Source organism: Lycorma delicatula, chromosome 9 (genome assembly GCF_047948215.1).
Source record: "Lycorma delicatula isolate Av1 chromosome 9, ASM4794821v1, whole genome shotgun sequence".
In the NCBI taxonomy this organism is placed as follows: Eukaryota; Metazoa; Arthropoda; class Insecta; order Hemiptera; family Fulgoridae; genus Lycorma; species Lycorma delicatula.
This window is the reverse complement of record NC_134463.1, coordinates 70,629,775-70,655,603: the sequence shown is the minus strand read 5'-3', so window position 1 is coordinate 70,655,603 and position 25,829 is coordinate 70,629,775. Positions and strand designations below refer to the sequence as shown.

The following is a 25,829-nucleotide window of genomic DNA, read 5'->3' as shown; positions in this document are numbered from 1 at the left end:
TTTTTTTTTAGAAAATAAATTAAAAGATTAATATATTAACATTACTATCATATATAGAAAATATGAAGTCAATTAAATAAAATAACGTATTGAATGAAATATAAATGATAAAATATAAAATAATTATATATGTAATTATTTTGTAAAATATAATATAATATAATTATATATGTAAAAAAAATGATTGTTTTGATATGTAATTTTATATATTTATATATACTTATGCAATGTGTTATACATACTTAAGTTATGTTATATGTATATATACATATAGTATTATGTTAATTTGAAAAAGATCTTTTACCAATTTTAAATCTCAATTTTAATTTTAATGTGTAATTTGCAACGAAAGATTTGAAAAATTATAGAGCAACTGATGATGCGAGGTACTCACGAAAGCGCTCTTGCTTATATTATGGAATAAGGTAGGTGTCATCCTATTTTATTTTATTTTATTAATTCTGTACTTGGGTTGATCGGATTAATATAATCTGTATAGTGCAGAGGATTCCCGAAAGGATCGATTTTAGAAAAATAATATACATATATTCTTGTTATTCATAGTAGTAATACAAGAATTCATCAGTACAAGAATAAAGTTCCTGCAACACAGATCCAGAAACACATTTTTATTCCTCCAAGCAGAATTTTTTGTTCATAGATCAGAAATTTACATTTCTAAAAAGGATGAGTTATTTTAACGAGTAAATTTGGTAAAAAATAGTTAAGGCGTGCTCACCGTCGAACAAACTCTGTGGTCTGCTCACTAATGACACATGGTTGCTCACATTGCTGAAAACACAGCAGAATAGTCGTAAAAGTTTCAGTGTAAGCTATTTTCCATTCGGTTTTTTGCATTGCACATAAATAATTTTTTTTTTACAAAATGAAAAAAAGCTAAAACTTTTATTGTGTAAATGTAAACAGTTTAAGAATTATAAAAAACATCACTGAGGATATGCCTAGGCCGAAAGCGCTTTGATAAAATAAAAGATTAAAGGTAAGAATGTTTCTCTAATTCTGTGCTTTGCAGAGGCTGAAAGAATATTATATTGGTTATTTTTTTTTTTTTTTTAGTCATTTGACTGGTTTGATGCAGCTCTCCAAGATTCCCTATCTAGTGCTAGTCGTTTCATTTCAGTATAACCCGTACATCCTACATCCCTAACAATTTGTTTTACATATTCCAAACGTTGTCTGCCTGCACAATTTTTTCCTTCTACCTGTCCTTCCAATATTAGACTATTCCAGGATGCCTTAATATGTGGTCTATAAGTTTGTCTCTTCTTTTTATATATATTTTTTCAAATGCTTCTTTCTTCATCGATTTGCCGCAACACCTCTTTATTTGTCACTTTATCCACCCATCTGATTTTCAACATTCTCCTGTAGCACCACATTTCAAGTTTCTAATATTTTCTACTCAGGAACTCCAATCGTCCAAGTTTCACTTCCATATAAAGCTATGCTCCAAACATATACTTTCAAAAATGTTTTTCCTAACGTTTAAATTAATTTTTGATGTACACAAATTATATTTCTGACTGAAGGCTCGTTTTGCCTGTGCTATTTGGCATTTTTTATCGCTCCTGCTTCGTCCATCTTTAGTAATTCTACTTTCTAAATAACAAAATTCTTCTACCTCCGTAATCTTTTCTCTTCCTATTTTTACATTCAGTGGTCCATCTTTGTTATTTCTACTGCATTTCATTACTTATTTTACTACATTTCATTACTTTATTTTCATGCGGTACTTCTTGCGTAGGAGTTCATCCATGCTGTTCATTGTTTCTTCTAAATCTTTTTTTACTCTCAGCTAGAATTATTATACCAACAGCAAATCATAACATCTTTATCTTTTCACCTTGCTGTTACTCCAGATCTAAATTGTTCTTTAACATCATTAACTGCTAGTTTTATGTAAGGATTAAAAAGTAATGGGGATAGGGAACAAACACCCTTGTTGGACTCCCTTTTTTTATACAGCTTCTTTCTTATGTTCAATTATTATTGTTGCTGTTTGGTTCCTGTAAATGTTAGCAATTGTTCTTCTATCTCTGCATTTGAACCCTTTTTTTTTTTTTACTATATATAGATATTTATGTACAGAGGAAGAAAAAAATAAATAAAAAATGGACTACAAAAAGTTTAACCTAAATAAATTTATATATTATTAATTGAAACTATCACTACCAATATTAGTCCCAATGTTTATTTCGCAAAATTGTACAATTTAATACAAAACAAACATGATTTTCAAGTACATATGATATATTAAAAGAAAATTAAATTTGTAATTTTTCTCTAAATTGAACAATATCTTCCATGACAGAGTGATGGCTTCTCACAGCCTTCTATCCATACGATCCTAGTCAGGAACAGCATTTTTTCACACTCTCCAAAATCTTTATCTAGTTTTCCCATAAATTTCATGCTTACATTCATTAATCATGTAAAAAATTTGCTTCAAATAAAATGTTTTGGGTTTTGTTTCGATGATGCCATAAGCATTTGGATAGATAGATAAATAGAAATTTAAGATCTTTTTCGGTCCACCCGGCTTTCTGTTTCAACCTTTTATAGTAATCTACATCAATCAACCTACAACCCTTAGCATCACTAATAAAAATTTTTATCTGATAGATGTAAAATAATTTTAAGTCCATTTTTATACAAACATTAAGTAATTATTAATCCTGTCTATTGGAAACAAATCAACTGGTTCATCTTTAGAATCAATTTAACATGCTTACTGCAACATGATGCACAAAAAAAAACTAGTCAATGGAAATTATATTCCGCTATGATCGACAAAGTTCAATACATGTTGAAACAAGTCCCTTACCAGTGATTAATAAAATTATAGCCAACACCACACATAGACGTAAACAACATTGAAACAAGATAAGAAAGCAATCTTGTGCAACTTTGCATTTGTATCATAGTGACATTAACATTGTAATATATTATAAATAATAAATTATGGTTATTACAAAAAAATAAATTATAAATTGATCGTAATTTAATATAATTGATAATTTGTAACCAACGAATTATTTCAATTGATTAACTGTGACAAAATATTAACTGCATTTTCCAATTAAATCAAAACAGAAATAACATTTTTTTTTTATTTTCAAAATTTCAAATTTTGAAGTCGCATAACTTTGGCTAGCTAGTCTACATAGATTTCTATTTTATTTTCATTATGAATTTTAACTTTTAATTTAATTTTTTTATTAATGACTTCATATTTTGTATATATGCAATTTTTAATGTTAATCTACAATTTAAAATTTTGAATACAAAAAAAAATTAGTTTTTTTCCTGTTTTGATTTAAATGGAAAATTATCTTTTAACAATTTTAATTTTAATGTGCAATTTGCAACGTATGATTTTAATTTTAATGTGTAATTTGCAAAGAAAGATTTGAAAAATTATAGAGCAACTGATGATGCCAGGTACTCGCGATAGTGCTCTTGCTTGGATTATGGAATAAGGTACGGGTCATCCTATGTTATTTTATTAACTTTTTACTTCGGTTGATCAGATTAATATAATTTGTATAGTGCACAAAAATATGATTCCCTAAAGGATCGACTTTAGGATGGACTGCATATAAAAGGATCAACTACATATATATACAGGATGGCAGACAAAATGTTCCAACATTTGGTTTTGTTAAGAAATAATTATTTGAATCGCTATACCGAAAAGTAAAATACACGTTTACTACATACCTGAAGATTATGTTCTGCTTATCACATGTTCAATATAACCACAATCACATCTAGCAACTTCTCCAACACGAACTCCTATGTTGTTAATAATTCAACAACACATATCCTCGGTTATCACATTGCACACCTCAATGAACAGCACTCGCTGTTCCATCACTGTACGAGGATGTTTAGAGAAAATATTTCCTTTAAAAATCCCCAAAGAAAATAATCACATGGATTCAAATAATGACTGTTTGGGGGCCAGTTCTGTCACATGCAAAACAATTAGGAAATTAGTTTGAAATGACATTTGCGTTAAAATTTTCATGCAGAAAGTCTAAAACAATATTAGCTGTACACAATCTGGCTTTATCCTGCATGAACCACTCATTTTCTAACTGAAACCTTTTTGCAAGAAGCTAAGAAACAAAATTATTACGCAGCATGTTTAGAAAACGTTCACTGTTCACCGTCTGTTAAAAAAAAAAATGACCCAATTACCCCATGACTTGAGACAACAACCCAAACAGTAATTCTTGAAGCGTGATACACCTTTTCATGAAGTGCATGTGGATTTTCAGAAGCCTAAAGACGCACATTTTGTTTATTAACGACCCCATCTAACTGAAAATGTGCCTCATCTGAAAACCAAACATTGTAAAACAATATGTCTTGATTCACAGCCTGTTCAGAGAATGCCATTCTTTGATGTTTGTTTTCAACCGTTAATTTAGGCGACACTGTTATTTTGTATGGATAAAAATCAGTTTTTAAAATTTGCTGCACAGATTGCCTAGAAATCCCAAGTTGTGCTGCTGCTTTTCTTGCTGATTTGCCCAGGCACCTCAGCAACACTGCTCTGACAGCTTCAACATTCTGTAGAGAACGAACTTCGGCAGATCGTTCCCACTTACTCTCAAATACTGAACCATCACTATTAAATTTTTCATAAAGTCTACGTATTGTTTTAAATGAGGGTAAATACAGAGCTTGAAAATATGCAGAAAACAGTCTTTGTGTAAGCACTACACTTTTCATTTCATTAAAAAACAACAATCTTTACACGTTGCTCAACAGTCAGCAATCTTGGAATGATACACAAACAGCACACTCAGAAAGAGAAGAAGCTAATATTCATGAACTGTTCTCACCTCTGCAAACATAAAACACATTAAAAATTATGTGTATGTGTACATATACATATACTCCCTGTACACATATATATATATATATGTGTGTGTGTGTGATATAAACACAATATAAAGTTTGTTTATGTTATTGCCTGGTTACAACGGCTAGATGTCAATGTGTTAAATGTATGTTGTTTTAATTTGTGTTATGATGTTTAGTTTCAATTATAAAGTGCTAAGATTACAATGGCAACAAATTGTTGGTAAATTAACAGTTCATTTACTTGTGATACGTTCACTATTATTAAGATCTAGTGCAATATTATTACATTTTTCTAAATCTTGTTACCCTTATTTCAAAACTTTAGTGATCGACACAAAACAAAAAAAGAACATCGTCATCGGTTGTTATTATAAAGGTAATGGTCCACTGTAACAGTAAAGTCTCATAGACTGAATAGTACTCAACAATGAAATTTTGTACAGATGAAATGAATATGAATTACAGACTGGAAAACGTTTTTTTTTATGAGAAGTCTATACCAAATTGCCTTCTAAGAAACTTTTGGAAAAATCTGAGGAAATTCAAAGTGATTAGTTGTCTTTGGCCAACCTACACCAACAGTGGATTTTTAGGGAAATTGAAGTGAGCACAAAGAATGCTTTATGTATACATACAAAGCCCAAATCACTCCATAAAGAATTTCTAACTAACAATAGGTTAGGTTAGGTTATGTTAAGCTCTTTTTTTTGGCTTGTTGCTGAACTACTGTTTTCAGAGTACAAAGAAAATTAGATTTATGAATGTACTCTTCATGGCGTAAGAATAGTGCTGCTTTCATTACTATAATAAGAAAGTAAAAAAATAATTATAATGTATGGCAGACTGTGAAAGAATTGCAGTAAAAAAATAATAGATATATTTTTAGGTTTACTCACTGTTTGAAATACACCACTGACTGCTCTAAAGCTTTACATTTATTTTTAGCTTTAAAAAATTCATCATTCAAAAATTTATTAAAAAACAAATCAACAAATTTAAATGGACTGTGATATAATTACAAAATTTGAAGATTTAATAAAGCGCAGACAGTACAAATCAAATGTGTTTATTAATCAGAATATGATATTAATGAGTTTTAGCTTGAAATAGTCCAACAACAATCAAATGGTTCTTTGTTTATGTTACAAGAATGTTAGGCTAAAATCAGTGAAATTTACTTAAATAATAATATAGACTTAAGTAGGCACCTTTCACTGCTTATTGTAATCTTTTAAACCTATTTTAGTTAAGTAATAATTCAGGTGGATATGATAAAATTTTATATGATTGATAGCTGTTTATTTATAAAAAATGTAATAATATTAAAAAACATTTATGTGGCGATAAAATGTTATTTTATTACCAATTGTTTGTTCATAGTCTTATTAATATTAAGCTTAGCATTCATATATAAGATATTACACTAAAAGCTTCCATAAAATTTAAGCGATTAAAACTTATATTGTTGGTTCTGTAAAAGTATATCAATGTCCGACTCAAATTTCTACAAAGTAAAAACCTAGAAAATTATGTGCAACCATCAGTTTCACTATCATTATCATTCTGAAGTAAGTCCCAACTTTTCCAAGTAATGTCCCAACTAAATTCATAAGTACACCAAAATAAGTGATGGGAAAATATATTTATAACTAATTAGAGAATTGGATAACATGCAAAGGTTTAAAATTTATACGAGAATTGGATTCCACTTTTTTTTATAGAATAACAAATATAACAGAATTTAATAAATGCAGCAGTAGGCAGGCAAGTAGTGAGCATTCCAGTCTCATATCAAGATACCTCGGGTTTGAGTCTCTGAGTTAAATAAAATTGTATCACTATTCCTGGGGCCCAGGTCATAGTGATACACATCCAGTGTATCACTATGGATGTGCCGGCCTCTGTGGTGCAAGTAGTAGCGTCTCGGCCTTTTACCTGGAGGTTCCAGGTTCGAATCCCGGTCAAGCATGTATTTTCATATGCTACAAATCATGCATCTCATCCTCTGAAGCAATATTTAACTGCAGACCCAGAGAGGTTAAAAAAAAGAAAAGATCATAGACTGGAGGAAGGATAGATAACTGGACATAGATAATTAGTCCACAATTCAACAGGTTGACTCAAAATCTTTTAAAACTATCATTAAGCTAGTTAAATAGTGTAGTTATTGGAATGATAATTTTTAACTTGCTTCAGATATAATTCTATCCCAATAAAGGTACAGAATTTTTTCAGCAGAAACTTCAGTCAAATTGTTAAAATACTTTTATGTTAGATACAAAGAATGAATTGATTGATACAGGCAATATGAAATAAAATGCAGAAGTATAAATTATTCAGTGCCAGGCTTACTAAGTAAAGTGGAAAGTGATGACTAAAGGTCATATAATCTATGTCAGTATGAAAGCCCATAGAAATAAAAGTGATTCCAAGCATCAGTCTAACTTTTTACATATAAACACAAATTGCATACTATATAATTACAATAAAAAAAAGTAAAACTGAGTGAAACTTCTAGCATTTCAGAAGGTGCACATAATCAGTCAAAATTCATAGGACAAACAACAAAAAACAAATTAATGTACATCAGTAAAGAAAAAATTAATTATGTGCTCAATCTCTACTCAGTAAGGGGAACTGTTAAAATACTGAAGTAAAAGCTACATCTGATGTCACAGAAAAATTTTTTAAATTTTCTTAAAGGGTAACAATTAAAATAATTGAATTTTGTATCCTGAATAATTAATAAAACTGTAAACAACTTTTTAAAAAGAAACAAGATACTATTCATTTATTATTCTCCAACAAACCAAGAATAATACAAATAAATTTTATTCTGAACTCAAGACTGAAAGCAATGCATGAATCACGGTTTCATATAAAAAACATAAAATATTTTTAATTGATTGATTCGCAAGACATTCCAGATGTTTTTCTGGATATCTACAAATATTCAAGAATATAAATATACACAAATATTTATGTAGATAATACAATTTTCTTGATTCAGGACTCATAAGCAGTTTCATTCCATGTTTTTTTATTAATGTTTACTTGTAGCTCGTTTCATCTCCGGATCTACCAAACCAAGATGCTGCATCTTGGTTTGGTAGATCGACGACTAAACCCATAGAAAACTGGTTTCTAAACTAGAACCCAGGAATAAAATAGTGTTCATAAAAAAATATGCTCTATTAAATACTTAATAATTTAATCTTTTTTAATTACTCTGACTCAGTTTACGCTTCTTTGAATCAACTAATTTCCAATTATCAGTCGTATTTTTTTCAAATAATAGTTACTTTTGATTAGCTTAAAACGATAGTTTGATTAGATTGAATAAGCTTCCTAGTCACAGTCTTTAGCAAAAATATTCTACACTAAAAATCTTTTATAATTTTCCCACTGCATTAATTATTACATTAAAATATACATAATTAAATATGTAAATAAATATTAGCCCTTCATGGGTGGCATTGTTTTATGGATGTAGACAGAAAAGCTTTTTTCAAAAAAAAAAAAGTTCATGCAAACACTATTTAAAGTAATTTAAATTATGCATTCATGCATAAACACAGCATATACATTGTGTTTTTGCTGAATTCTGCCACCAATCTGGTTAAGGAACAAATGTTTAATTATCTAAGAAAAAGCTTGCGCGAAAACAGTACAAGTCTCACTGAGCACACTAGAATTAACAAACTATAGATGATTTTGATTATATTTTACATAGAGTTCTTTTCATGTTAAAGACACTAAATAATAACCGTAACAGTAGTAACGTTGATGATAATATAAAAACAGCAATTCTGAACAAATAGTGCACCTAGACAGGGAATAGTATAGTATGGTTTTATAATAATAATAATATAACTACTTTTATTAATTTCCTTCTGAACTGTCTAAAAAATTTTGTTTGAATTCAAACAAAGCAAGCCAAAAATGAAGTTTTGGAAAGAATAGTATGTAAACAAATAACTTAAAAATGAGCGAAAAACACAAAAAAATAATGTATGCGTCTTGTTACATATGCACATTCTTTGAACTCATCTGATAACTTAAGTAAAATGGTTCCCATAAACCATAAAACATCTTTTAAATTACTGTACTGAAACAAATGTGCACACGCGGGCGCGCGTGTGCGCTCACCCAAAAAATAAATCTTATACCTGTAGTTTCTACCCCAACTTAAGCAGTTATATTTTCTTTTTTAACCAGCAATGTTTTTTTTTTACAATATGTAAAACGTAATCAGTACACTTTCTTCTAACTCTACTATGAATCTTATGATAGCTTTTATTTTCTTTCCCTACTCTTTTTTAAACAGAAACAAAAGTAAAACTTACCATATATGATGCGACTGAATAATGCACTTGTCAAAAATTTTGATAATTCCTTTTCAATTCTATCATATTCTATAAAACAATATCATTTCTATTTCATGAATTAGGAATTAAAAAACTGCTATGGTACACAGATGCCTTGAAGTTTGAAGTCTGCTGTGAAAGTGCAAACTTTCATAGTAATCTCATTAGCAAAACCTGAAAATAATAAAATTTATAAATTTTTCAAATTTTATTCATTTTAAGTGAACCAAATATGTTCGTAAATACTAATAATCTATCTTAAAAATCTAACTCATAACATAGTATTTACTACTAGCATACCACATATTGAAAATTGAATTATTATAAGAATTCAACTGATTTTTAAAACATCAATACATTAAGTTAAAAACAACAATAATACATTAATTAAAAAATGCATCAAAAACTTAAGTCAAACAAGTTATATCTTATTTCAATTTTTTAAGTTTTTCTCTAACTGTTAATGGTTTATTCATTTTCTCATACTTGATGACACTGTTTTACTACAAAATCAAATCGTCGTAATTTTTTAACAAGTTTTATGAAATAAATAATGATCTTTTATGAATAAAAGCCACTCTGTAGCAAAGTGGTAGCATCTCAGTCTTTCATCTGGAAATCCGGGTTCAAATCCTGGTCAGGCACAGCATTTTTCATATGCTAAAAATTTCCATTTTCACATTTCCATGTAAAAGCTTCTTCATAAGCTTCTGAGGTAAATTATCATCAGTCAAAAATATGTGGCTCTAAAATTTTTTCAAATTATTTATAAACAGTTACTATAAAATGCAATGTAAAAGGTTGTAAATTAATGTACTTAATATCTACAATTTATATATTATCGATTCAATTTCTATCAAAATTTTATACTTAAAACTGTACATTAAATAATAGATTATACTAGTAGCAGAATAACAAAGTAACCACTATAAAAGTTATCCAAAGATGAAAGAAAATAAGATAAAGATTTTATAACGTACATTAACCTACATCATTAGAATGCATTCTGGAAAAAATTATCACGCAAAATATCTGTTTTTATATTTGTATATTTATTTACTAGCATAACTACAGACATCAAACCCGGCTATCCTATGATGACTGGAGATAATTAAGCATCCAAGGAAGGTTACATACAAGTATGCACGTGTTAAAGACAGGTTCCAATCTGCAGTGTAGTTACTCTAGTCACTTTATCAGTGTCATTTGCTTTTTAGCAGTGTTAGTGAAAAAATACAGTGATGTCATGTGGTCAAAAACTGATTATCGGGCAATTTTCCGCAATGATTTTGTGCAGAAGTGTTGATCAGTGTTTAGAGGGAAGATTTCTGTGCTTGGAGAGGATTTTCCTCATTGTACAATATTTAGGTGGTACAGAGAGTTGAAAGAGGAAATTTTGGCCTTACGTACAGTCCAAAGTCAAGTCGATTATCTTCATCTATAACAGAGGTAAACATTGCAGCAGTACTAAAAATGCTTGAAAGAGAGAGAGAGACGGTGAGAGAGAGAGACCTACTACCAAACAGAGGTGTTCTTGGGCATTAATGCTATTCTGCAAGATCACCTTCACATTAGAAAGCTTTGTACCCTTTGGGTGCCGCATAACTTTACCACGATCAGACACCGCGAAATGCTGAAAAATATTGAAAATGGAAATTCTCCTTATGTGAATAGTATTGTGGCATATAAAGAAACTTGGCTGTACAAAAATACACCCAAGTTTCATCGTCTGAGCCTTGGTCAGGAGATAATAATAATAATAATAATAATAATAATAATAATAATAATAATAATAATAATAATAATAATAATAATAATAATAATAATGTCCAGACTAAGGCTCACAATAAAGTGTGGGTGTTTGAAGATGAGAAGACCCCCATAACTGTTTGAAAATCCAGATTAGTGAAGAAGAGAATGGTGGCCGTATTTTTTATTGAGAGAAGAGTTTTAGAGAGAGTTTCCCTGGAAACTCAGAAGACAGTTACAAGAAAGTGGTATACTGAGGAATGCCTGCCTGAAGTTGTCAAAGCCCTCAAGAAACTGCACCCAAACTCAAGGATGGACACATGGTTTCTTCACCAAGAAAACATTCCAGTCCACTGCTCCAAAGTTTGCTTTAGGCAGCACTGGAATAAAACTGTTAGAGCATCCTCTCTACAGTCCTGAACTCACTCCATGTAACTTCACACTGTTCCCCCAGATGAAGAACAAACTGAAAGGGAGGGATTTTACGAGCAACGATTATCTCCTAAGGATTTGGAATGATGAGTGTGCCCAGATCTCCAGTGAAACATGATAGGGTTTCTTTAAAAGACTGGTTTTGAAGGATGAAGAAGTATATAACAAGTGGTGGAAATTATTTTGAAAAAGAATAAAGTCGTATTGCAAAACTTTCCTAGAGTCCTTTGTACTTTGTACAGGAGCATTAGCTCCTGTACAAATTTTCACTTTTTTGACGTTTGGAAAACCTTTAATTCCTTGCTTTTACAGATATCAAGATTAAACAAAACCCACATTAATTTGCAAAAAATATATAATGTCTTATGTTCATAACATACTTCGGTCTACAGAAAAGGAAATAGTTCAAAAAACCAACTGAAAATTTAATACATCTCAATTTCGTAACCAAATATTTTTGGAAATGACACACCTTCAAGTTTATTTTTGGTTGGTAGAGCTTTATATGAGAATACTTCTTGAGAAATTGTGAGAGCTGATAGTCATGTCCTTTCTTTTCTAGAAACCTCTAAATATTGTAATCTGCATAAAATCAGCTACATTTAAACGGAAATAACTCATAAGGGTAAAATCACAAAAATAAGACAGTTTCACAAAACCAACTTTACATTGATAACAATAATATGTCATCAAAATTTGATCACTGAGGCTTAGCTAAAACAAGAACAAACTGATAAGAATGAAACCATTTTTACATTACACTGCTAAACTTTTATTATTTAACTGTACCAAACAGATAAAAGATCAAAAAATTATTCTTTAAATTGTATTTTGTTTAAAAAATAAATATAAAAACTAACTATGATGTTAATCAAAATTGTATTATTTTCTTAAAAACTGTATAAAATCAACTTTGTAAATTAACATAATATTTTCAAGATTTTTTTTCATTTTTTTAATATAAAAAATTCCTTACCATGTATTAAAAGGTTTAATAACAAAAATAAAATAAAAATTTTTACATCAGCAATGTCTGAAATAGTATAGTTCAAATCAAATAAACAAATTTCAACATATATTAATTATCTTACCAATAGGCTTGATAAAAATAAATTAAAACATAATTAAAAAAATATTTTGCATAGATATGAACAAATTATTGTTCTGAACAATTGTGAAACTTTATGTAGCTTCCCATGTTGGTACTTCCGTTCCTTGCCTCAAAGATCAGTAACTCTGATATTCTCAAAGTGAATAATTATGCTATACAGTAGTTTTAGTGCAGTAACAGTGTTTTCTTTAAAATGGAGTATTTTTTGGGGTTATTCACAAGTAAACTTTGTCATAAACTTGAATATCAGTCTTATTTCAAGGAAGTGTTTGAAGTAAGTAATTAGGTGAATGGGAACAATTATTTTTAGAACTAAAAGAAATTGAAACAATTTGTTAACATCATAAAAATAAAATATCTCACAAAATACAGTAATTTTCAAAACGATGAAAGAGAACTGTAGTAACCGATTACAGATTTTTAAAAAAACTATTAAAATGGTTTAAGAGAATTTTTTTTATCGTAAACCTAAAAATATTCCTGTTAATTTGATCCTGGGTAAATCGTGTGCCCTATACGTAATAAAAATAGTTTTTATTGAGGAAGGGACATGTGAAATTGATTACTAGGAACTAAACAAATAGCCCAAAAAAGAGAATTTAACTATTACAGATACTCTTTCTTGGTCTTTGTATTAATATCCATTTTCTGAAATAGTAAAATCATTTTACTAAATAGTAAAAATTATATTTTCAAAAATAGTGAAATAGTAAAATCACTCATTGTTTGAAATAGTAAAACATCATTCGGCCTTAAAAAAGGAAACAAAAATTGCTACTGTAATAAAAAGAATCATTCTTTAATAAAAATGTAGATCTAGATAAAATTAGAATGAAACCTTTCATAAACATTTTCAATTATATATGAAAATTCTAAAAATAAGTGTGCAACAGCTAGCTGAAAAGTTTGACATTAGTCTTTTACCTAGTTCTTGGTCTAAACAAAAATTTGTGAAGCATTTAATGAAACCCCTTAGGTTGAGTAAAAATTAACTTTAGATTAAGATTAAGTAGGGCTTAATGCAAATATAATTTCCAGACCTTTCTAGGTCTGGAAGCCAAAATTAAAGGTATTAAAATGAAACACTTGTAAATGACAGATTGAATTTCATCAGGATGACAAAACAGTACATTACAACTGCATAAAAAAAGATTGTGTATCAGTGGATGGAACAGTACAAGCAAAAAGAATGATTACAAGATTTGATAAAAAATAATACACAGGGATTTTTAATTTCCTGGGCTGTGTAGGTCCAATTGTTACAATCTTTTTTTGTTGTGTTTATACACTTGTCCCTAATGTATATTTACACTGGTAGCCATATTGGATGCTTAATTTATTGTTGGCTATCAAAAAGAAAATACAAATTTTGGTTAGTTAGTGATTTTTAATTTGTGGAAAAATGGAACAAAGAATATGCATTAAATTTTGCTTTAAGAATGGAATAAAGTGCAACGCCGCATTGAAAATGTTGAATGTCGCTTTTGGCGATTCTTCTATGAATAAAATAAACATTTAAAAGTGGTAGAAATGTTTCCATGCGGGCCGTGAAGATGTTGAAGTTAACGAGTGTTATGAACGTCCCAGCATATCAAAAACCAATGACAATATCAAAAAAGTGAAGAAAATAATTATGGTCAATTGCCGAAACACTATCAGAGGTTGCTGATGATGTTGGCATATCATTTGGCTCATGCCAACCCATTTTTTCAGATGTTTTGTCCATTTAACATGTGGCAGCAAAATTTGTTCCAAAATTGTTGAATTTTGACCAAAAGCAGTGCCGAATGAATATCATTCAAGAGTTGCTGAATGAAGTGAACAACAATCCAGAACTGCTGAATGGGTAATAACTGGTGATGAAACATGAATATAATTTCGAAAGTAAGGTCCATTCGTCTCAATGGAAGATTCCTGAAAAGCAAAGACCGAAAAAAGTTTGTCAAGTTCAATCAAATGTAAAAGGTTCTGATCACTGTGTTCTTCGATTTCAACAGCTTAGTGTAAAGTGAGTTCTTGCCATCAGCTTATTTGGTCAATAAGGAATACTAACGGGAGATTCTATTTTTGCATAAAGCAATCCGAAGAAAACACCTAGATTTGTGATGAAACAATTAATGGCAATTGCAACATGGTAGTGCACCTACTGATACTTCACTGCTTGTTCGTGAATTTTTGGCCAAAAATAACATTGTTATGATGCTTCAGCCTCCATGTTTGCCAGAGATGAACCCCTATGACTCCTTCCCCACGAGGGAGAGGTTCTTCCTCTTCCCCAAGCTGAAAAGAACCATGAAAGAACAATGTTTTGCAAACATTGAAGAGATATAAGACAGAATCGCTAGAGTTAAACGCCATACTAAAAATTGCATTTCAGACATGCTTCGAAGATTAGAAAAAGTACTGACATAAATGTCTTATATCTGAAGAGGAGTACTTTGAAGATCAGAAAATCAATATTGATGAATACATACAGATTTTTTGAGAAAAACTAAAATTTCATGTATTTTTTGATCAAATGTTGTTTGTTCACTTTAAATGAACTATATAATTTTAAACAAAAATATTCATCATAAAATCGGTAAGTATGGTTTATTTTCTTTATAATCTGAAGTGAGGTGATCTTCCAGATTCATATGGAACAGGGTATAAGTAAATACCTTCAAAATGTGAAAATAATGATTGACAGATCAAAACTCAATGCTAATTATAAGGACTTACTGGATTTACTTCATTGCGACTTGGAAAATAAAAATTTATACTTGGTGAATGTCAGCCCTGTGCAAGAAAATATTTCCTTTACACAATGAAACTGATGATGCCAATTCATATATATTCATATACTCAATATAGTGATGATAATAAGTGGTGAACTTTTTCAGGGTTTGGTTGTAAAAAAGCAATCTAATTCAGTAAGCTCAATCAAAACATCTAAAAGAAAATTTAATAAAAGATGAACCAATCATTAGAAAGGGCAACTTTTTTGAAAATTTTGTTTGTGGCCCGAATTCAAACTTTCCATTGGTCATACCCAGAAGCCCAACTAACATCATTATATACAAGAAGACAACCTCACCACACCTGTTGCAGGCCAAGTCTTTGTATTATAAGAAATGATTTAGATCACGTACTGCTACAGCATGTACTTTTCAAAAATAGCAAGTTGAAATCTGGAAATGGTAGTCTCCTCATATAAAGAAGATAAATTTATTTCGGTGATGGTGCAAGAAACCTGTACAATAAAAAAGCATTGTCAATGTTTGGACAAATTTCAATGACTTCCATAATGAAGCTGAAAGGCATTTTTTTGCTTCTTCCTTTGGAAAAAATGCCTGCAATGGAATTGATGGTACAACACAGAGGGTTGTGACTGACAAGATAGCAAACAGCAAAATTCTAACAGTATAAGACATGTACAATTGTTGTGATAATTCTCAGATAACTCTTTTTATGTCTCAACAGAAGAAATATAAGCAAACAGTTTGAAAGTGGAAAAAATATTTGATACTTGTACAAAAATTACAATAAACAAATAACAAAAATTAAGTATTATCACAGATTTGCATCTCCAACTGAAATTAGGTGTAATATCTATTCAAATTCTGCATGGTTGTGATTACAGCACTTATTTATTTATTCCCAATAATTTTGATAAATTTTTGTTTTAAAAGAATGAAATCATAACCTATATTATAATCATAAATCGTATATTAGTAATTGATTTCGGGGGATAAAAATTATGAAAATAATGACTTTCTTATACAGTTCTTTCGTCTACATGGTCCAAGAACTTCATTCCAAATATCAAAAGATGACAGATTATAAACACCAATAAATGTTATAAGAAAATTAATGATGTAATTTACTGCTGATACTACAAGGAGCAAATATTCATGTGTTAGACACAATTAATAATGTTAATGCTTTTTGTAAAAAATTGGAATTGTGAAACAGAAATTTAAAGCAAAAAACCTAGAAATGTTTGCAAATGTGGATCAATGTTAAAACTTAGAAAACTGAAGAATAATATGTGAGACTCGTTTTTGTAATCATTGAAAATCATTTAGTCATACTGGCAAAGAATTTAAAAAGTAATTTCTTGCTGACAACTTGGTAGCAAGTTACCATTTCAAAATACTCCTGAAGAGCTCTCAACTGCCAAAGAAAAAAATCTTCATAGACTTCACAGCATGTGGCGAAATCAAAAGAGAATTTAGTAATAAAATCGCTCTTTGAATTTTGGGCATGGGTGGATGATTAGTTTTCTGCACTGAAAACAAGAGCATTTCATACACTATTACAATTTTCAACATCCTACCTTTGCGAAACCAGATTTTCTATAGCGACTGCTTTGAAGACAAAATATAGATCTCGGCTAAATATAGAAAAAGATCTCAAGAGTGTCTGTTTCTAATATTAGACCTTCCTTCGAAAAACTTTACTCTGCAAGACAGGCCCGAGGAAGTCACTAATTAATATACTTGTTTTTAATTTAGTATTGATAAGTTAATTTTTAAATATGTTGTGCAGTACTCATACAATCTTATTTATAAGTATATTATTTATACCAGTGTAAACGAGTATTTTATTACTTATTATGTCAGAATCTATTTTGTTTTGCTTTCCTTTCAGTAAATTAATATATTTATGTTTGATACATTCATGCCCCCCATTTATGTTATCACAGAACCCCCGCCCACCCCTAAGGAGGCGCACCTCACAGATTGAGAAAAACTTTGATAACACTAAATTACTGTGTACGCATCTTTTGTTTTCTATTACTTCCCCACCAATTTTAAATATTTGCCATTGATAAGGGATCATTTTCATTTATTGCACGTTTTGATGTGTAAATCAGTGTAAATGTGTACATTTGAAGTTACTGCTGTTTGCATCTGTAAATTTATCTGTAAACATTGTAAAATAAAATTAAAGAAAAAATTCCTTAGTTGCATTTTTCCATTCCATAGGAATACTGCCTTCAACCGTTTAGAGCCACCCAAACAGAGCATGAAATGACTTTATAATATGGTAACAAAGACAACTGGAGATGCAATCACCATTCTTGCTGTTCAGAGAAACCACTTCATATGGAAATTTATTTAACAGGTAACAGGCTTCTTTGTAGTACTATTATTGGCCTTTTCATTTATTTATGAGAAATTAAATTTACAGTTGTATAATTCTGTAACAAGAGTTTTTGTCTGGCTGATGACTGGTCAATTTACATGTCCCAAGTAAATGCTAGAACATTATTGAAGTGTGAAAATGTTATTTTTTCATAGACAGTCCAAAGACTGAAACCAAAAACGATGAAGCATTGTTTATCCGGGCAAATAATAAAAAAAAAAAATTATTCAATGGGTATTCAATTTGCAGCCTGCTAATCTTTGTTATACATTGTAGATAAACTGCTCCTCACAACAATTTTTTCCAATATATGGAAAGATTATAGTGATTTAAAACACGACTCAAAATATTCGCACTAACACGTACAGTAAATTAGTATTCATCAAAAGCAAAACTGAAGCTCATACAAAAAGTATAGAGAAATTTGTCAAAAAAGGCCAAATCTTGGGACAAAAAAATATGTTGTGAAAATTCATGTAGGGGGAAAAGGTTTAAGCTAGAAACTGACCATTTTGATCAGATTCTACGTGATATTTTTACTGGCCTTCTAACAAACAGCCTGAATAAATTGTTTTGGTGTAGGCATCATAAACTTTCATTCAACTGGCAAAATAAAAATATAACCATGTAAAATAGACAACCCTATTTTGGTAACACTTCGTTTCTTACAATTTCACATATTCAATATGTTAATTATGCAAGGCATGAAAAGTATCAAGAAATTTGTCAGAAAAGGCCAAATCTACGGGCAAAAAAATATGTTGGGAAAATTCATGTAGGGGGAAAAGGTTTAAGCTAGAAACTGACCATTTTGATCAGATTCTAGGTGATATTTTTACTGGCCTTCTAACACCCTGAATAAATTGTTTAGTGTACGCGTTATAAACTTTCATTCAACTGCCAAAATAAAAATATAACCACGTAAAATACACTACCCTACTTTGGTAACACTTCGTTTCTTACAATTTCATGTATTCAATATGTTAATTATGCAAGGCATGAAACCAACAAAAAATATTATTCAACGCAAACGTTAATCATCTTCATTACCTTAACTCATCGTACAGAAAAACCAGTTGAAATTTAATTATACTGAAATTGGTCACACATTTCAACACCCTTTACGTTTAATTGGAAATTCAAATACGTAAAACATTACGTAATTTCAGTAGGTCACAGACTCCCTAATACCCCATTACGAAGAATATTTGTACACTTACCATGAAAGATGTTTTTGGAATAAATACATTAAGTAAAATTAAACATTCTCTCACTAAACGTTTCCAACAGGCGATTTACAAACGGGCTGCAAATTAATAATTATTTAAGCTTTTCATATCTAAGTAATGGTAATCACCTGATTTCTCTTTCTTTTAAAATGACAGAAACCAATATAAAAAAAAAAATAGTGAAAATATTAATAACCACACTTAAATTTACGACTTACGGTCACAGACAACTTTTTCCAAATAAACCGGACATCATTCTAAAAATTATAAGTAACCAAATTCTTGGCTCGTTCAGCAGTTGGTTACATACGTGCCCTACGTGCTATTTTTCTTGTAATGTAGAAACCGCCTAAGAAGGTTGCCAACTGAAAAAAATTTTTTTTTAAATCAATATAACATGATACATATTTTTAGCGAGATGCCAGATCTAAGCAGAATAATAACTATTCAAAATTTTATTTACCAAAACTACGGTATAATGTACTTAGTAATATAATATAAACTATAGTGAATAGAATATTTTGAAAAGTAATGATTATAATTTGCATTTGTATTTGTAGTCGAGGACTGATATGAACTACGCTAGTAACTGTAAAAATTCTCTAAACTAATTTAATTTTATTTAAAATATATTAGTTTCTTAAAAAGATTAATTTAAATTTAGCGAAGCAAATAAGAACTAAGTGCAATTTAGAATAATGTAATAGCCAATAGTAATTGGCAAAAGATAACGTTACTAGTAACTCAAATTTAATCTCATAAGTTTTGTTTAAGAAGTATATATCCAATTTACTTCAAAACTTATCTCAGATTATAGAAAACTAAATTCTTATAATTGTATTTCTGATTATATATATATGCCCTTATTTAGTCCAACAGGCAGTTGCAGCAACAATCAACAATCACATCATTTACAAATTAGAAGTTTTTAATATAGAGCAGCCACAAATTCCCTTTCCATATAAAGAAATAAACATGAATTGTTTGTCATTAGTTTATATTTTTACATATAAGATTTACTTTAAATTACACCTTCATATGCCCCTCCCTCCATTATCCACAAACAGTTTTAAAAGCTGCCAATTCCATTTAGACAGTTTCTTCTATTTTGAAGGATCAAAGTCATAAAAACAGTCTCTGACAGCAGTTTTCAGCTCATCAACATTCCTTAGTTAGAAGTGAGAGATTTTACTTTGATTATGCTCTAAAGAGAGTTGTCACCGATTGTTAAGTTTGGACCTCTATGTGGCATTGAATTTCGAAGCCCCTACCAATCCACTCCATATTTTTTGTCCCAAGATTTGGCCTTTCTTGACAAATTTCTCAATACTTTTTGTATGAGCTCCAGTTTTGCTTTTGATGAATACTAATTTATTAACTGTTAGTGCGAATAATTTTTTTTTTTTTTTGAGGGTGAAAAACACCTAGGCGTTACCATCGCCTGGAATTTTATTTATAAAAGGGTAAAATAAAGGTGGATTATTAATAAAAATAAATAAAGGTGGTAGTGTGTAGTGCTAATATTTTGGGTCATGTTTTAAATCACTATAATCTTTCCATATATTGGAAAAAATTGTTGTGAGTTTATCTACAATGTATAACAAAGATTAGCAGGCTGCAAATGACTGAATACCCATTGGATAAATCTTTTTTTTGTATATTTTGCTGGGATAAACAATGCTTCATCATTTTTGGTTTCAGTCTTTGGACTGTCTGTGAAAAAATAACATTTTCACACTTCAATAATGCACTAGCATTATTGCACATGTAAATTGACCAGTCATCAGCCAGACAAAAACTCTTGTCACAGAATTATACAACTGTAAATTCAATTTCTCATAAATTGTTATTTTAAATGATACTTAACGACTGAGCATAATAGGCTGGAGCTTCAGCTTGCTGTAACATCTCAGCTATTTCCATCCTAATCAATCAAAGCAGATGAATAAAATAATTTTCAAGGATGAAATGCTTTAAACACTTCCTTCAAAAAAGTATGGTCCTGTCATCAAAAGTATGCATTTCATTTCTGCCCCTATCATTGCCCCCCTCTTTGGGGGGAGAGGGGATCTGTGATTTGCTCATAAAAGTGGGACTTTTATGAGGGGAAAAAATACATAAAAATACACATTTTGAGATCTTTTATTCAAGTAAGTAACTCAAGTGTGCCACTTATCTAAAAAAAAGAGAAGAAAACTGGTTTCCATGATTGAACACTGGGAAAACACTTTAGAAAAGCTTTGTAAAATGTTTCCATCAAACCATGTCCCAGACAGAAAGCTCATTGACATGAGTAGGTTTAAAAGATTTAAATTCAAGATCTTTTTTCATTATTTTCTGAAGTGCTGATCAGGGAATACGTAGTTCTGTAGACCTATACCTGGTTGACTTAGGAGGAAAACATAAACAGGATTCTTCAACAACATTATAGCTGTTCAATCTACTGGAAGCTTATCCAGACTGTTTCAAATTGAGGTCTGACTGTAGAAAAGACTTTTTTCTTATCTCAGGGTGTTTTTATTGATAAAGTTTCCTTACCAAAACGCTAAATGAATCTTATATTATCATAGTTTTTATTTGCATTTATACACTCATACACCCAAACACTAACAAGTCTTTCTTCAATTGAATAAATGCTTGTGACTCCCATTTTAATTTAATTCTGCACACATCTACATTCTCTCTGAACATATGAAAATTGTTAGATCCATGTCATAATAAAATATCTAACTATTTTCAGTATATTTTATTAACTGAGAGAAGAATATTTTAAACTTCTAATAATGACAACATACAACAGTAGAGCATCCACCTGAATAAATCATATGTAAATTACTATGTGATAGTTGACAGTTTTTAATGGCATTTAATATGAATATTTACACAAATATCTATAACAAAAATAAAATCAATTTCTAGCAAACCTAGCACTAAGTTGACTAAATTAAAGCAGCTAATTAACCTTTACAATCACCTGCTGACATACAGTATTACTAAGATTTATGTTACACAGTGTCCATAAAATAACTCTTGTTTCAAGTATTATTTAAACAGGATTATATTTAAAGTATTACTTATATATGAGTATATATTCTGAAAAGGTAAATTTTGAATTTTTTGTGTTAATACACTTCTATATATGCACCATTCGTTGCTCTGCACATGTCCAAACGGTAATCCAGCTCTTCCCACGTACTTGCCAGTATGTCAGGTGTAATGGATACGACTACTGCAACAATCCTCTCCTGTAGGTGATTTAGATATAGATTTTCTCTGAATAAAAAATGTTTTTCACAATCCCCCACAAAAAGAAATCCAGTGGGATCTTGTCTAGGCTCCTTGGTGGCCATGCAATCGACCCTCCTCTTCCAAATCACCTGTTTTGAAACCTGTTTAATACACCATGAACGTGGTTGCTGTGTGCAGTGGAGCACAATCTAGCTGAAAGAAAAAAATCCCTTTTCTACTTCAATATCGCCAATCTATGGAAAGACATAAAATTTGATCATATCACGATAAATATCCCCATTAAATGTGCTTTCTACAAAAATGAACAGTCCCACAATAGACATTCATCACTCTGCACCAAACATTAACTTTGGGAGAGTCCGGCTGATGTTTAATAATTTCATGTGGTGGCTATGATCCCCAAATCCTTTAATTGTGTTGACTGACCTTTTCTTTTTCCTGTTTAGCCTCCGGTAACTACCGTTTAGATAATTCTTCAGAGGATGAATGAGGATGATATGTATGAGTGTAAATGAAGTGTAGTCTTGTACATTCTCAGTTCGACCATTCCTGAGATGTGTGGTTAATTGAAACCCAACCACCAAAGAACACCAGTATCCACGATCTAGTATTCAAATCCATGTAAAAATATCTGGCTTTACTAGGACTTGAACGCTGTAACTCTCGACTTCCAAATCAGCTGATTTGGGAAGACGCGTTAACCACTAGACCAACCCGGTGGGTATGTGTTGACTGACCTACTAATGTGGAATGTCACCTCATCTGAAAACATGACATTTTTCAGGTAGTGCTCATTTTCATAAATGTTGTTCAGCACTAAAGCTGCAAACTTCAATATTTTCACTTTTTCAATGGATTTGATTTCATGTAAAACTTGTATTTTTTATGTATGTAGTCTAAGCCTTTTATGCATCCCCCTCCTGGACTTTGTACACTATAGATTAAGGTATTCCAACCTCTACACTATAGATTAAAGTATTCCAACCTCTACACTATAGATTTAGGTATTTCAAACACTAGAGATGGATCTCGGAGTACTGGTTCTCACAAAATGGTTGCAATGATGCTCCAGGATCTGAGAAGCTGGGAGAGTGTGGTCTGATTTTTCAAGAGAATTTCCAGGGCCAAGAAAAGCAACCTAGATAGTCCTGAGCCAGGTGAAAACTAGGTAGTGGCCTTCTCTTCTAGGTAGTGGCTAGGATAGGAGGATTCGGCCTGAAGTAGTGTGTAAACAAGTTCTGGGCCAAGTTCTGGTAGAAGGGGGATTGGTTTTAGCCAGTAGTCTGCTACTAAGATAAGATCACCAGTGGGAGCCCAGCACTCCGTGCATAAATACATTTCCACCTCCGACTCCAAAAAAAAAATTATTTTTTTTAAATAAGTGATATAAAGAAAAAAATTTTTTATCGTTTAAACATTATAATAGAACTAGTGTTTATAATTTATAAAGTAGTATTCATCTGATTAAATTTCAAAAAATATTTAAAGAAGCCTCAACCTAATGAAATTCATAGATAAATCGTATCCAAGACAACCTATTTTACACTAATAAATAAATTTTGTTTAAAATTTAGAAGTTAAGACAATAAATATATGAAAATAGAAAATAAATTCAGTATAATAAATTAAAATGACAATCTGTTAACTAATATTTTTAATTCCTTCTGATGTCACACATCATGAAAATGCTGCTGCTGGAATTTTGACTGTCTACCTAAAGCAATAGGAAAGTACCAACAGACCAGATAGTATTGGTACATTACTCAAAAATATTAAACTTATATAAAATTGTTTAACAAATTATCTTAAACATAAGTATTCTGTGAAAAATTGTTATTATAAAGCCACACACATATATAAAAAAGCCTTCAGATGTATAAATGGAAGAAAGTATGTTACACAAAAAAAAAATTAAAATAATAGTAATTATGAGGCACTACTTTAGAATTTTTTTTTTTTTTAATTTACATTAATCTCCCCCAGAAAGCTTCCAAGAATAAAAAAGCTAAAAATAAAATTTATTAAAAATTAAGAAACAATTTTTAATAGACTTCTAGGTTACAGAGCTTTACCATGCTTTCATATGTATATATAAAATTTTAAATAACCAGATAAATTAAATTAGACTTTCTAACAGTTTCATATTTAATTATTTATCTCTTACTTATATTATTAAAAAAAAATTAGAGAAATGTTATTGTATAGTTAAAACAATGTAATGAATGATTTTCAAAATTTAGAAGAAAAAATGTTAAAATTTAAAAAATGAAAGAATCAAAAATTGTAGTGTGTATATTGTCTTCAGTCTGTGAAGTGATAAAAAATGCAACCTCTTAAGCTGGAAAAGAAATGGAGGTAGCTAAATCAAAATCAAAGTGAGAGATGGTAGTTTATTCTACAGTAAGGATGAATTCTATGGTAGGAAACCATGCATTAATATAAAAAGCTGCTACACTATGAACAAAAACATTAAACTTTTAATAATATAAACACTGCAGAAATTTATTTTGCATAAAGTGTATGGTGTCAGGGTAAATGAATCTATATTCTACTTTTTAAGACTCAACTGTAGCAAGACCAAGTCTCAAGCATAATGTTACCTTGGTAAGCCATTAATTATTTCTAATGTAAAACCATTGATTTTTTGGACGAACCAAATCTCTTCAACATAATATTTTTAATTTTTTTTTCATAATGCTATAGGCCACTTTTGCAGTCATTTTTAATACTGGTATTGCTAATCTTCATTCTTATTTCAGCTGATGTCAACATTGCTGATAGTTTTCTTGAATTGGGAAGAAATGTACTTAGGATATGAATGAAAATTAATTTGTGTCAGTTCATTTAGTAGTACATCATTGCTGAATGTTTGTATTTTTATGTTTCATAATTTTGATTTGATTAAGATCTAATTTTTTTTTTGTGTGTTTATAAAATATCAAAGTTGTCGTAAATGAAGGTAAATTAGTGATTTGTATCTACGTATATAAATTGGTTCACAAACACAGTTTAGAACATTATGAAATAAATGAACACATTAAGATGCAAATCAAATGACACAATTTGTCAACTACATTCTAAACGCAATTCTTAGTAATTCCAGAAAAAATACCAGAAATAATAACAGCTGCTGCTAGAATGAAAAACAGCAACATCAGTTACTGAAGATGGTTCAAAAGCATTAAGATGAAAGTTTTTACATCACGCTAAAAAAAAGCAGTTTTACATCATTTTCATTATTAACTATCATGTACAAAAATATTATTTATGATAAAACCAATTTACTTCAATTAGCAAATCTACAAGTAAAGATTTCTATTGTAATTTACAAGTGCAGAGACTTTAGAAAAATCTTTTTCTTCTTCTTTTTTTAAATTGATGCTATATGTTAAGAAGACTTCTTGATTTGAGTCATTTCCTTTTAATTACACCTATTTTTGCTCAAAAATAGACTCTGAAAGGACGAGATATTTGTTTGTTTTATATAAAAATAAAAAAAATTTAAAATATATGTAAATTTTACCACTAAAATTAGGTTTAATATATGTGTCTGGTGTCTTTTGCTTTTTGAATGGTTAAACTTTAGACAAGCCATTATTTATTTATCACTATCTAAATGGCAATGAGCCAATTTGTTCTTATTGACCTTTATTTTCTTTTTTTTAA

At 29.9% G+C, this 25,829-nt stretch overlaps 1 long non-coding RNA gene across 1 annotated transcript; it reads right to left on the bottom strand.

Moving 5' to 3' along the window:
* Positions 1–3,317: 3,317 nt before the first annotated feature.
* Positions 3,318–19,244, bottom strand: LOC142329915 (uncharacterized). Its single transcript, XR_012757622.1, has 3 exons — positions 19,133–19,244; positions 9,243–9,437; positions 3,318–4,876 (listed from the first exon to the last, which is right to left on the bottom strand). It is a non-coding gene; the product is annotated as an uncharacterized LOC142329915 (long non-coding RNA).
* Between the last annotated feature and the right edge of the window lie 6,585 nt (positions 19,245–25,829).